Here is a 16,082-nt window from a genome sequence, read left to right as displayed (position 1 = left end):
TTAGTAAATATGAAATTATATATATATATATATTTCCATGTAAGTATTTTTTTAACACATTGTAGGAGTTTCCAGCTAACTCACTGCTTAAAAGATCAAATCTTCATTTGCATTGTGAGATCCATGTAGAGGGAAAGATTTGCTTTTAAAAAAACTTTTTTTGTTAATTTATTTAATGATTGTATTGACATGGTAAATATATATTTGCAAATGAGTTTTTTAAACAAACACTGCTGTTGTTAAATGCTTTAGCTAACTGTTTTACATAGTTAATATGTATATTTTCACTATACAGGATGATATATATTAACAATTATTAACTGATCACCAATTTTGTATTCCTGTTCCAGAGATTATCTCTGTGCCTGCAGTAATCAATATATACAGCTATTTATTTATTTTCTTACACAAATGAATACATACAATCGACTATATTGTTAACTTTGTTTTGTACTTCATCACACATCTGTCAGTATATGAAGATTCATTTAATTTTGTTTGTAGCTGCATAACTTGCAATTCAATGTGCTCTAATTTATAAAGTCCACCACTGAGATGGATTGACGTGTAAGTGGTCTTCAGTTTTACACTAAATAAAGAATAATTTACAATTCCACCATAATTTTAAACACACCGTCTCATTGACTTCATCTCACAACAAAATTCTGAGTGCAGGCAAAGTGATTATCATTATTTGCTGAGGAAAGAAGCAGATCTTTACATGAAAGTTATAGCTTTATGAGTCAGAACAATAACTTAAAGAAAGTGCTCAATTAAAACCCGGAAAACTCTCATTTTTTTAATGTAAAGTTCTAATGGTAATGAATTGAATACTATCATTTTAAGTGCAAAAGTTTTTAATGAGTAAACTCATAATGATCAAAGTTAAGTCTGTGTTTAACACATGAAAATTTAATACTTCACCGTCTTCTATAACTCTTTCAAAGAAAGCGTTTTTTTTTCTTATCTCAGCTTGTGAAATATTTACTGAATGGGACTATCTGCCCCCATTGGACCCCACCCAACAAAAGTATTTGTGGGACTCAAAGACGGTGGTGCTACTTATCAAATACATTCTGTGATCCAGCAGCTATACCTGATCCCTGTCATCGGCCACAGCATTTCTACCATAGAAAACACACGTAGTGACATAGATGATGATTGTGGGGCTGGGAAATGAGGGTTTTCATCCTTCAGACTTCAGAATGGTTGGTCCATTGACAGCTTGATGGTGTGCCCAGAAAAGCCCGTAGACACTCAATGCCAGATAGTGAAAGCAGTTGGGAGGAAGGCTGTACCCCATAAAGCCTCATGGGGGGATCTGCTCAAGACCATGGAAACCCACCTCTTGCATCAGCATGACCTGGATGTGAGACATTAAGTTAAAGAAGATCATCCTGGAGCCTTAAATTTTTAGTGCCTCATCAGATTTCAGATGGGCTTAGGGCCTGTAATCCCTTTATTCTGGTCAGTTTCTCATATTTGGAATATCTGCATTTTCCCAATGCCAGTACCCCCATTATATCTAGGATGTAACTAACTCGCTTTAATTTTTGCAGGCTCATAGGCAGAAAAAACTTGCCTTGTCTCAGATAAAATCTCAGACTTTGGACTATTGAGTTAATGCTTGAATGAGTTAAGACATTGCAGTACAATTGGAAAAGCATGACTGGTTTTGATATGTGAGGATTTGAGATTTTGGAGGGGCCAGGGTTGGAATGATATGATTTGACTATGTCCCCATTGAAATTTTATCTTGCATTTTTACATGTGGTGGAGGGGGATGAGATAGGGGGTAACCATATTGTGGGGGCAGGTGTTTTTTTTTTTTTTTGTGCTGATCTTGCGATAGTGAATATGTCTCATCAGATCTGATGGCTTTAAACATCAGTGTATCCCTGAACAAGCTCTCTCTTTGCTTGCTGCCATCATATAAGATGTGACTTGCTCCTCTTTGCCTTGCCAGATACACAAATCTCTAAGTCCATAAACTACTCTTCCTTTTATAAATTGCCCAGTCTAGCATATGTCTTTATAAGTGCATGAAAATGTACTAATATAGTACAAATGTCATATTGACTAATAAAGCTCTGAAACTTTAGTTTCACAGTCAAGTCAAGAAGTAAATAAAATGCAAGTATACGTAGGTCTCTGAAAATGTATATCAAACAGTTTTTAGTTCAGCAACATTTTATTAACATCTTTTAATAAAAACAAGGCAGAAAGAGTTGTGAAGTCGTTATTATAATGCACTCTATACCTGTATAATTTGTACTAACTTAAGACTAAAGCCATTTTACTTTTCTTAAGAGACAATTTTCTAGTGCTCCAGCTGGAATGAATACAGTGGTGCCATCGTCACTAACTGCAGCTTCTAACTCCTGGACTTATGTTATCCTGCTTCCTCAGCCTCCCAATTAGCTACATCTAGAAGAAAAGGCCAGTAGGCTCAGCTAATTATTTAACTTATATATTTATTTTAACTTTTTCTTAGAGTCAGAATCTTGCAGTGTTACTCAGGCTGGCCTCATATCCTAGGCCTGAAGTGATCCACCCATCTTGACCTCATTAAGTGCCAAGATTACCAGTGTTAAGCCACCACATCTTCTCATTTTTAAAAACTTTTTGTAAAGATGGTGTTTCAGGATTTTGCCAAACTCTGTTCCAAATTCCTGGCCTCCACTGTCCTTTTTTTCCTTGCCCTTCCAAATTATTGGAATTATCAACATGAGAAACAAAATCTGATGTAAAAACTGATCCACTTTTTAAATTATAAGTAAAGATTTTGTTTAGAATAGATAAAGCTTAATACTGAATGATAAAGTAGAATAAGCTATGATAGAAATTTTTTGAAGTCAGAGATAATTTTTAATTAAAAAATGCATATTTAGATTAGAGAATTTTATGTTTACCAAGAATTCTCACACAATTACTGCAAAAATGTTTTCTGTGTATTTAAAAATTGAAGTAATAATTTTGCTGTTAGGAAATATAAAGCAGTATAATAGACAATCAAACCAATTATAATTACATGATGAGTGAAATCCAAAGCCATGTACCAGTCACTGGCAGGAACACAAACATTTTTTGGTGTAAAATCCTGTGGTAATGATGAATATAGAGGCAATTTGTACGCTAATCATAGCAAATTCTTTTTCTTCATGCAGAAAATAATTCTACTGTTCAAAAAAAATTATATATAGAGTCAAAAACATTTGTATTTTCAAGCTGTTAATAAAATATTTGTTAGTTAAGCCAAATCTTAGTGATTACCTCACCGCTTCACTGACTCATATTTCAAACTGCTTGAGTAAAAAATAATAATTAATATAATACATAAATGGTCTTCCATATTTCCATATATTAAAAATCAATATTCTAAGGTAAAGATATCTTAAATATTTTACCTTGAAATAACTAAACCAAAAAGGCAACACATTCATATAAATTAGATCTAATGATTTCATGAAGAAAGAACAAGAAGATTGAAGAAATAGATTAAACACATTCGATACCTTGTAAAAACTCCTACAAGCCAAACACAAATTACTTATCATAAGAAGCAAATCTAAATTGTTACACTGAGTACAGTTTAAGCTTTAAGAAATCTGTGTTTGCAGAATCTGTAGGTGTAAAATGTCAGTTATTTGTTGTAAATTACAAAAGATTACTGACACAGACACTGATGCTTTTGTGGTTCCATATAGCCACTACTATCTGACTGTTACTGTTCTGATGTTTTCTTTTATGCTATGAAGCAGAATTTGGTGTGAGTAAATTGAAGATACATGATAAGCAATAATAATAGCAGCTGATATTTATAGCACTTAAAGAAGAGGTAATACACTAGGAGACACACAGATACTAATGAGTTTAATTCTCACAGTTTTTTTCTTTTTCTTTTTTTTATTTATTTATTTTTTTGAGATGATAAGGTTTTACTCTCTTCCCCTAGGCTGCGGTGCAATGGCAGGATCTCCGCTCACTGTAACATATGCCTCCCAGATTCAAGAAATTCACCTGTCTCAGCCTCCCCAGTATCTAATTTTACAGGCATCTGCCATGATGCCTGGCTAATTTTCATATTTTTAGCAGAGGTGGAGTTTCACACTTTTGGCCAGGCCGGTCTCACTGTCTTATAAAAAAACATTTAAGACCTGGCCGGGCGCGGTGGCCTGTAATCTCAAGCCTGTAATCTCAACACGTTGGGAGGCTGAGGTGGGCAGATCATTAAGTCAGGAGATCCAAACCGTCCTGGCTAACACGGTTCAACCCTGTCTCTATTAAAAATACTAAAAAATTAGCCAGGCGTGGTAGCTGGCGCCTGTAGTCCCAGCTACTCTGGAGGCTGAGGCAGGAAAATGGCGTGAACCTGGAAGTTGGAGTTGCAGTGAGCATAGACCGGGCCACTGCACTCCAGCCTGGGTGATAGAGTGAGACTCTATCTCAGAAATAAATAAAAAATAAGTAAATAAAATAAAATAAATAAAATACAACGTTAAGACCTATATATAGTTATTTTAAGAGGTTTGCATTAAGAGTGAGAGAAAGGGTGAAAAGAAATTGTTTCATTTCTCAGAGATGTGAATAGCAGGCAATATGATGTTACAAATGAACCACAATCTAAAAGACAGCTAAGTTCACAACAATGCAGACAGCTTGGAGGTGAGAAGTTATGAAGGCCAAGAAAGACATCCATGTTATTTAACTTACATCTTCCAAGATAGTTCTTCATTCCATCTCCCAAACAAGTTCCAAAGAGAGAAAATGGGCTGGTTAGGCCTAAAGAATGAAATCTGTTTGTGAAACTACTCGTGGTTGTTAAAATCTGTTGTAACCGCATAAAATGAAGAGGCATCTGTAATAGAAAAAGAATATTGTTTTCTTCTGTCAACTCTTCAATATTCGATCACTAAATTGCAATTTATCATAGAGGACAGATGAAAACCGTCTGTGAGATCTTCTACATCCAAAATTATTCATTTAATAGGAATCATTTTTCTTCAAGTCAGTCGCTGTATTTTGTCAATATTATTTTCCTTTAAACAAATTATCATCTTAACTACCTGTCTGATACCACTAAAACAGTAAAGAGAAACCAGAAGTTAATTTTGTAGATGAGCACAAACAACTCTAATGTCTTCTGGTTTTGTTGAATGAGATCTTTGTTTTTTTCAAACTGAAAAAAACATGCATTTTATCCCATTTTACAACAATGTGGATTTGCCCCTTCCATTGGATATACTGTTCCAAAGAATCAAGAAGATTTTGATGACTGTTAATGTCCATATTTAAAGTGTTAAAATATTTTTCACACTTGTACCTAAAGATATTTTTAAAGAAACAAATTATAAATATATATTCTTTATGTTTTTGTTTGGTTTGGTTTGGTTTTCCAGTGAAGATAATAGAAAATTGTCTTTCACAAAACAGGTCCCTTGTGCCAATTGTTTGCAAACAGTCACACATAGATGCATGCCACATAAATTATTGAGTAAAAGTTTTGAAGACAGAAACTCATAGTGTTATAGTAGTTTGAATGAAACAGAACAGAAATGTTGACTAGATTTCAGAAAAAAATGCTTTGAGTAGATCAAATAAACGAAAATAACTTGTTGATGCAAGAAAAAGAGAGTACTGGTCACACATGAGGCTATAGAACTGAAATAGGTCAATAAGAATTACATATGCAAATTACACTTACAACCCTAAGTTTACAGTTTAGCTATGGAATCTAGAACCTCAAACTGAGAGATACAATGGGGAGTCAGTGCATTACAGGTGCACTGCAGACATTTAAAAGAAATCTAAGTGGCATGCTAATACAGAGAAGGGAGCTGCTGTGAGTGAAACAGAAGGAAGCCCAGAAATCAGAAGACCCCTTTTTCTTTCTACCTCTGAGATATCTACGAATTACCTTCCTGAAAGAACAATAAACTCTCACGAGAAGCTGCAGCTAGTTTTAGAAACTAGAAAGAGCTATATATTACAGTATACAGTAAAAAGTTGTGTGACAGTGTTTTATTGTCATGCATGCCACAAATTAGACCTTGATAAAGTGAAGGAGACAAAGGAAACAAAATCAAGCTGTTATTAAGCTTTGTGTGTGTGTAAGGGTTGGAAGGGGCAGCCCTTCTCTTCATTGCACAGGTTGGAGTGCAGCAACACAATCACAGCTCAGGAGATGTTTTCATCTCACTGTCCCAGGTAGCAGGGACTACAGGTGCAGACAATTACACTCACCTAGCTAGCTTTTTGCAACTTAATAGAGATGATATATCACCGCGTTACTCCGGCTGGTTTTGATCTCCTGAAATCAAGTAATCTGGCTGCCTTGGCTTCCCAAATTGTTAAGACTACCAGTGTGAAGGAACGTGCCTGGCACAAGCTTGCATTTATATATATATATATATATGCAAATACATATATAGATACACACACATATGCATATATATACACATACACATATGTATTATATAAAGTTATACATTATATATGCATATATAAGTTTATCATATATATTTTATTGCAGGGCTAGAAAGGGGTACTTTCTTGACAGTGATGAAAATGTTCATTTGATAAGAAAAAATGTTTATTTGATGATGAGTAATGTTGATCTTTGATATACATAATCTCATGGATAAACGTTACTCTAGAAACTAAAAGATGTCATTGACGCACTAATCTAATTTGAAAAGAGTAATGAAGGAACTTTAAGCATACACTGAAAGTCAGTGAATGAAATGGCATTTTACCTCCCCAAGTAGCTGATACTACAGGCTCAAACCACCACACCTGAGTATTTTTTGTATTTTTCGTGCAGACTGGTTTTTGAGGTGTTGCCCAAGCTTATGAAGTAATTTTTATTATGTGTGATGACAGCACCATGGTCAAATTTTCAGGAAAATCTTTACAGATGTGTTCAAACACTTATAGAGATAAAATCATATACTTGACATTTGCTTCATTAGAGAACTGTTAGATCAAGGAAATGGCTACATTTTAATGTTTAGTTTATATAGAGAGTATAAATCTTATAATAAGAATTTAATTTTATCTTAAGTGATGAAAGAATACATGGCCTGTCTTTGCTGTGACAATTTTTGTCTCTTTCTATTGGGATAACACTAGTAGAAATGACCAAGAAAGACAGCTATAATATTACTTTTGTTTAAATATTTAACATCAAATACATTATGGATTTTAAGATATATTTAAAAATTTTAGTTTATGTAGAGTTGATTTCATCAAAATTAAATGATAGCTCACCCATAATTTACCTGAACTGTTTCCAAAAACTTTTGGGCATGTAGAATTGTAGTCAGAAAGCAGCTAAATCAAAAGATTGACCTGAAGATGTCTTAGGACACCAATATTGTACTCTTTACTATCTTCTGTCTTGTTTAATGCTAGTTTGTCTTCACATTTATGACAATACTTAAATACATCATCGTGAGGATGAGCCTTACTCTAGAAGCCAAAAGGCAGTATCTTTAAAAGTATTGTGAAAGTAGTTGAATGAAATATATACCAAAACTGAGTTAATGAAATGATTCGCAATTTTTGTAGCATTTTCAAAGAACTTACTGTGTTTCATGTTTAGCGTTAGTGTTTACTTCACAGGTGGACCATCATAAAGAGTATACAGAAAAGTTATCAGTAGAAATAATAAAATAATAACATACCTCACAGGTAAGAAAATAGACTACAATCTTCTCAAGTCGACAGGATTGGAAAGAAATCAGTGCTCTGCCATAAATAACTTACAAGAACTGAGTACTTTTTTCTCCTGGAATGCAGTGACTTCTTGTGAGTACCATGCATTTTTGACATTTACATGGTATAATTTATGTGATGTATTGAGAATTATTACAGATCAATAAATATGGCCATTAAGAGCAGTTGTGGAAGGATCGAGAGCATACACAGAAGCTCCAAAGGTCATAATTTCCTTGTAGCTACAGAACAAAATACAGCTGTTTTACACATATGCAACATGTTTCTCTATGCTTTGGTATGCATCTGAGGTTTATGACACAGAAATAAAAATTATCTGCTTCATGTCCTGACGAAGTTCATGGCACAGAAAATGTAGCTAGGCAGACATGCATGCCACAGTGAAGGGCTGAGACAACATAAAGCACAAGCAGCTAAGCACAATGGTGGGGACTTAATTTGAATGCTATATTCTGTCTACTTCATTCGCTTCTTGCCAGTACCATTTGCCATCTCTATCAGTTTTCAATTCCAAACCTTAGAGGAAAAACCAGCTAGAGGATCAGGACCCAAATTCTATCTTTTTGTCCAGTAGTGGCTGTTAACCAAGTTAAGAGTGGACATCCCATAATGAGATCCTACTAAAAGGAATGCTACCCAAGTTGTAATGCCTGCATAGTGTGATCTGTCATATCTAGAAAGGCAGAGACAAGTGTGTGTTTTGTAATCTCCGTAAACTTTAAGTGCTAAGATGTTATTTGAAGGCAAATTTATTTCTGACCCCTGAGGAAAACAAATGTAGAAATTTTGGAACTGTTTCCTACAGTTAAAATATTCTAATTTCTTTCTTTAGTTTCTATCAATATCTATGCAAAAAAGTAAAGGAATGATAAACAGTTTGAGTGTAAACATTTCCAAAATTCAGGTTTTCTGTATTAACTTACTTAATAGCTACATCTTAAATATGTGATCTGCCACTAAAGCCTAACTTTTTGCTGCCTTATGATCAACTGAAAACACTTTATTTTCAACCAGGTGCTTTTATACCTTTAGTAGCCTTATTGTAATTGTGAAATAATGTTGATAACAGGTCCATGTAGCATTATCTGAAAAACGATTTTTTTCTTAAGCAGAAGAATAGCTAATTTGAGGAAAATATACAGAAAATCCTAAAAATAAACACAACTTATATAACACAGATAAAATTAGGGTCAAAAAATTAAATAGCATACTTCAAATGCAAGATGAGAATATACTTATTAAAATAAATATTTTTTATTCTTAAAATTCTGAATTGCATTTACCATGTCATACAAATATGATTGTATCAATTGTGCTTTGAAAACAAACAAAAAATAATAAAAACTGTCAAGTAAACTTTCAAGTTATTAGATAGTGAGCATGAAAAATATGCCATTCATAGTTATCTCAGATATTCTAGCCATATTGTGAAAATGCAGTCCTGACAAAATCTCATGAAAGTACAGTAATCTCAGGAAGAAAAACAGTACCTGGTATGAGAATATTAAAAACAAACAAATAATTAACATTTAACTCACACCTTTGTTACTCATCTTTGAACAATCATTGTCTTCATCAGCACATGTGTTTCTACTTGTAGAACTACTGTTTCTAGCCACTAACATTATGTATAGTTGCTAGATCACACAATTTATGTGACTAGTCACACCAGCCTCTTTGAGTCCCACAAGCCATTTTTGTGGGCAGGGTCTGATCGGGGGCAGATATTCCTACTATCTGAGTGTTTCACAACCTCAGAGAAGAAAAACTATGCTTAAGCTACAAAAATGATGACTCTGTCCATAGTTCTTCTAATCAGGCTGGGAAATTCATTTTATCAGGCTAACACAGCAATTTTCAAGTGGTACCTTAAATTTTTATAACATCAGAAACATGATCCAATATATGCACCATTAACTAGAGATATCTTAATTCTGCATTTTTAATGGCGTTGCTTCTGTAACAGTTTTATTTGAAGAAGGTCATATAAGATGGTATAATATTAAATTTCCATGTGCTAACACAGACTTAACTTTAATCATTATGTGTTAACTGATTGAAAAACTTTTGTACTTAAAATAAGTGTATTCAATACACTGTCATCAGAAATTTATATAAATAGGACATTAGAGTTTTCTCAGTTCAAACTGAGCACTTCATACAAGTTATTGTTCTCAAACCTAAAAACTATAATCTTCACATAAATATCTGCTTTTTTCCTCATTACATAGTGATGATTAATTTATATTCATTTTATTATGAGATAAAGTCAATTAAGTGGTATATTTAAAATCCCTGTGAGAACTAGAAATCTTCTCTATCTTATAAAACTGAACACAACTTACACATCAATCCATCTTAGATGTGGACTGCATAAATTAGAGCACATTGAATGCCAAGTTATGTAGCACAGAACAGAAATAAACAGATCTTCACGTATTGACAGGTGTGTCACTAAGTAAAAACAAATAACTATATTGTATATTTTATATTCTCATTTCTGTAAAAAAGAGAAGAAGAAGAAGAGGAAGAAGAAGGAGAAGAAGAAGAAGAAGAAGAGGAAACAGCTTTATGAATGAAGAAGTGCAAATATTTCAAAAAACATCTCTGGACCAGAAATACAATATTCGTGGCAAGTTAATAATTTTTCTTGCATGCCGTCTTATACATTTGGAAGTATATATTAACCACAAGGAAAGAAAAGATTGACTTAACATTTCATAACAGTAGTGGTTGCTTTAAAAAAACTTTAACATATTTATTTACTCTGCCAATACAATAGTTAAATAAATTAACAAAAGTCTGTGTTTTTAAAACGGAAACTCTCCTCTTTACATAGATCCCACAGGACAAATAAAGATCTGTCCTTTTCAACAGTGAGTTTAGCTAGAAACTCCTGCAATGTGCCAAAAAATATACTCACAGAGAGAAACATATAAACTAACATAATTTCACATTTTCAATTAAATATCTGTACAGAATACTGTTGTTAATTATATTTGTAACCCTCTGATTTCCCTTGAAATGAACTAAAGTTTATATTTTTTGTTTGTTTGTTTGTTTTGAGATGGAGTCTCACTCTTTCGCCTAGGCTGGAGTGCAGTGGTGTGATCTCGGCTCACTGCAAGCTCCGACTCTCGGGCTCACACCATTCTCCTGCCTCAGTCTCCCATGTAGCTGGGACTACAGGCGCCCACCAGCACGCCTGGCTAATTTTTTTCTATTTTTAGTAGAGACGGGTTTCACCTTGTTAGCCAGGATGGTCTCGATCCCTGACCTTGTGATCTGCCCTCCTCGGCCTCCCAAAGGCCTGGGATTACAGGTGTGAGCCACCGCGCCTGGCCTATTGTTTTTCAATTTACTTACATTACCTCTCGCTAGGAGTTTCAGTTCTGCGTACTCATGAACATTGCTATCCATTTTGTTTAATTGATGTGGACATTTAAAAGTAATAACATGCACTCAGATGATCTCTTTTCACGTTATGATTTTAAAATAATACTTCTCTTGGAATTTAACAAAAACAACATTAAGCAACTTCAATGTTTGGGTTAGAAAAATCTTTTTAATGTATACATTTTTAGTATAAACTTTTTGTACCATTAAATTTGGTTTCTTCTTACTCAAAAGTCTTACTATTTTTTTTGTATAGGATTAAATCCATTCCACTGTGTTAAATTACCAAAACCATATATGAGAACATTTAAGTAATACATCTTATTTAAAAAATAATAATATTCTCTGATATAAATGGTTTTAATTATATACCTGATGGCTACAAAATGTTAAGCTAGTTGACTAAAAACAAAGCAAAACAAAAGCGATGAGTTAATTTTTTCTAAATGTAAATATAGAATTTCAAATAAAACTGTTATTAACGATAAAAAACCTCTTTATGATTTTAAATACCCACTAGTTATTTCTTTGTCCATGTAATATATTTCCATCAAACAGACTGATATCTTTTTGAGATTTTTTACCCAGCCAATCTTGTGCTGCAGGTAGCTCAAACCAGGGTAGATGGTAGTGGGTGAACTATGGACCAGAACAGCCTGCTCTGCTAGCAGTTCTTTATTTCTTAAATATTGCAGGTGAACTTTTGATGCTGGGAAAATTTAAACATCAATTAATTCCTAGTAACATACAAAAAGTAATCACACAGTATTAGTAGAAACATAGCTTAAGAAAAAGTTGTCTTTCAAAGAAAATACCTTTTAAGTTTATTTGACATAATTAAACATCTTATTGTATCTTGAAACAATTTAGAATACTCTTACAAAAGAAAATCCAAAGGAAAAAAATGCAAGTGTAATCAATAAGTGCAATGAGTTTTCCAAATGAGATATGTAAAGCAATTTCTAAGATGTGAGAACTCTTTACCATAGAAAAATGACTTTCTAAATAAACCTACTCTTTTAATTATGTATTACTGGAAATAAATTCATTTCCAATAGAGAGACAATGCACTTAAGTTATCTTTGTGAATTATGACACATAAAATGAAACTCATCAAAAATATGATATAAAAAATAAGGTTTGTAAGACCAATGTATTTCTCAATTGGAAACTTAGATGAAGTCCGGCAAGCCTTGGTGGCTCATGCCTGTAATTCCAGCACTTTTAGAGGCCAAAACAGGCAGAGTACTTGAAGCCAGGAGTTTGAGACAAGCATGGCCAATATGGTGAAAACCCTTCGAGTGTGTTGGTGCACACCTGTAATCTCAGCTATTCAAGAAGCTGAGGAAGAATGAACATTTGAACTTGGGAGGCAAGGTGCTGCAGTGTGCTAAGATTGCACCACTGCACACCATCCAAAGAGACAGTGTGGGATTCCGTTCTAAGAATAAAAGAAAATAAATTTCATCAATTAAGAATTGAGATATTCTACTTATTTGCTTTTGAATGCAGTTTGTGACAACCCTCATTTGTAATTAGAAAATGTCTTCAATAAAGTGTGGCACACATTTCAGTTACTATAACCTCACTTCTAAGAAAGAAAGCCTTTCTAGTTTTATTTAATTTATTTAACTTTGTTTTGTATTAAGTTCCAGGGTACATGCAGGACATGCTAGTTCATTCCATAAGTGACAGGATATTAGAAGAGCAGAAAGTTAGATAAAAATAAGATCTCATATAAAATTTGCATATTTGTTTTGTTTTGTTTTGTTTTTTAAGACAGAGTTTCGCTATTGTGATGCAGGCTGGAGTGCAATGGCATGATCTCAGCTCATTCTCGCCTCCTGGTTTCAATTTATTCTCCTGCCTCAACCTCCTGAGTAGCTGGGATTACAGGCAACTGTCACCATACCCAGCTCATTTTGTTTGTTTGTTTGCTTATTGCATTTTTAGTAGAGACAGGGTTACACCATGTTGGCCAGACTGGTCTCCAACTCCTGACCTAGGGTGATTCTCCCAAATTGGCCTCCCAAAGGGCTGGGATTACAGGTGTGAACCACCCTGCATGGCCTCTGCAAAATTGTTAAAACTGGTTTTTTTATTCATTCTTCATAACTCTTTAGAATAGTCAATGTCAACAATTTAGCTTCCAGAAGACACTAAGATATTTGGACATTTCAACCATGGAAAAAGGATGTTACTATTGCACTTAGTGGAAAAGGTCAGAAATGCTGCTCACCCTCTTACAATGCACAGCAAAAGTGCCTCCACAAAAAAAAAAAAAAGAAGTATGTGAGTATATAATGTCAAAATCCAGGCATTAGAATTTGTGTTCCATTGGCAAGTTTCACAATCTGCTAAAAGAATGCTAATCTGAAGCCCAATGCTTATATTTCAGAAATATATTTTGTGAGAATCAGGTGGTTCCATGCAAATATATTCTTGGGATTCAGGTGGTTCAACGCAAATACCAATTATTCAAATTTTATTTCTAAATAATGTTAAAATACAATGCTTTCCAAATAAGGATAAAATACGAAAATATTCAGGGCATTGACACTGAATTATCAGTGTCTCAGGATTTAAGAGAAGTAAGGCATTTAAACACAATTAGCTATGCTTCTTTTGTTACAGAATTTTAGGGGAGTCACTTTGCCAGATGAAAACCCCTGTGGCCAGTGGTGCCTTTGCTCGAGTTTTTCCCAGGCCTGCTACATGTGTTCTACCCACTCTGCCTGACAGGCTGCACGCAGCTTGCATTAAGAGCCAGCATTTATTGCCTGCCAAGGGCAAGCATGGTGTAGTGGTGAGTGTTGAAATGAGCAAGTGTGGGCTCCAACCACTGAACTCATCCAAGCATGCCAACGGTGGCAAAACAAGAAATTTTAGGTGCCAACAGAAGTTCCGTCTCACTGAGAAGCAGCAGCTGGGCCAGGCATACTGCAGGCAGCATCCACAGCTGATACTGTGAAATGCAGTGGGGCCCAGAAGCTTGGAGATGCCAGAAAATGCAAAGCCCCTAAGAGGGTGTCATAGTCATGGCATCGAGAGCCCCTAAGTCTGTGCACCCTGAAGGGCCACAGCTGTCCTCTTATTTTTGTGTTCCACAATATGATAAGCAAGGGGGCGAGTTTTATCCACAGTTTTGTTACAGGTCATTCAGCCCTGATAGTCAGCTGATCTCAAATTATTGTTCTGCATCCCAGACGAGAGAGGTACATGCTGCCTTCAGTCTTTCCACCTCTACCTATAGAGATAAACCATGCGCTGGCTGAGGCCACAGTGATGGCCTCCCCTGAGTCAGTTGCCAGGTATGATAACATTGATTCTTCTCAGAGGCCACCCCCAACATCTCTGTTTGGTTCTAAGCCTATAACTAAACTAAAGTACTGGTGGGCTCTTTAAGGTGATATTGAGAGTGCAACCCATGAGAAGTTGTGGTAAACTGAAAAACAACTGTTTGAGTTCTATAATATACATGAACAGCAGGCTAGAGAACACAGAAGCAAATGGATATTAAGGGTATGGGATAATAGCAGAAGGAACACAGGGTTGTATCAGGCTGAATTTATTGACTAGGGCTGACCTAGTAGGGACTCTGCATTTAAAGACGCAGCACAGGGAGCTAAGAATTTCTAACAGTTTATCTGCTTGGTTAGCTAAACTATGGATTCAAAGATGGCCCACTGTGAGTGAGCTCTATAAATGTCCGCTCTCCATTGGTTTAAAGTAAAGGATGAAATCCAAAGGCCTTGGGAGATTGGAATGGTGGAGTGGATTAGTTCACTTTAGGCCTACTCATCCCAGCTGAGAGAGTCCAGAGGATATATTCTTGATCAATGCCTTGTGAAGTAGAGCAGTACCCACATCTTTGAACAGCTCTGTAATTACTCTTCTCTGTGTGTCAGATCTAAGGGTGGGGACTTCAGCCACTAACTGTAACATTTAAATACACTAGGGACAATTGAATCCCAAGGTGGCAGGAACCAAGTGGCAACACTCGACCATCAAAGGCAAGGTGGGTGTAGGTACCATAATGGACAGCTGTCGCAAAGCAGCAATCAGAAGAGTCTGACACCTGTGGAACTCTGGCACTGGCTAACTAATCAGGGTGTTCCTGGAAGTGAAATTGATAGAAAGCCTACTGCATTCCTACTTAAGTTATAGAAACAGAAAACTCTGGTGTCAAATAGATGAAGAACTGTTCTAAATTATAAAGACAGAACCACAGCTTCTCAACCTATTTCCATACCAGAGCCAATTTAAAGACACAGAACCCCTTGAATGAAGGGGAGGCTGGATCCCCTTGAGGAAAGACCCCACTCCATTACCAACAATTTATGCAGTGAATCTTTCTCTCATTGTTCCTTAAGTAATGCCTGGACTTTTGTCAGGGTAACTGTGCATGGAAGAAAGGGAAATGATCAGAATTTTCAGGCTACTGGACCCTGGTTCTCAGCTGATACTGACTCCAGGAGACCTGAAACATCATTGTGGTTCTACAGTTAAAGTAGAACCTAATGAAGGTCAGGCAATTAATAAAGTTTTAGCTTCCGTCAGACTTATGGTGGGTTGAGTGTGTACCTAGAGTCATCCTAAGGTCATTTTCCCAGTGCCAGAATGCATTATTGACATAGACACACTCAGCTGCTGGTAGAACCCCACATTTGCTTCCTGACCTGTAGGGTGAGGATTACTAAAATGGGAAAAGACAAATGGAAGCCATTTGAGCTTCCTCTACCTGAAAATACAGTAAATCAAAAACAATGTCACAAACCTGGAGAGATTGTGAAGATTAGTACCATCATTAAGGACTTGAAAGACACATAGTTGATCATTACCAGCACATCTGAAAGCAACTCTCCCATTTAACCTGTGCAAAAGACAAGTGGCTCTTGGAGAATGACAGGAGATTTTGGTAAGCTTAACCAGTTGGTGACTCGAATTGC

This window comes from Gorilla gorilla, chromosome Y, assembly GCF_029281585.2.
Source record: "Gorilla gorilla gorilla isolate KB3781 chromosome Y, NHGRI_mGorGor1-v2.1_pri, whole genome shotgun sequence".
NCBI classification, from domain to species: Eukaryota; Metazoa; Chordata; class Mammalia; order Primates; family Hominidae; genus Gorilla; species Gorilla gorilla.
This window is presented reverse-complemented; position numbering follows the sequence as displayed.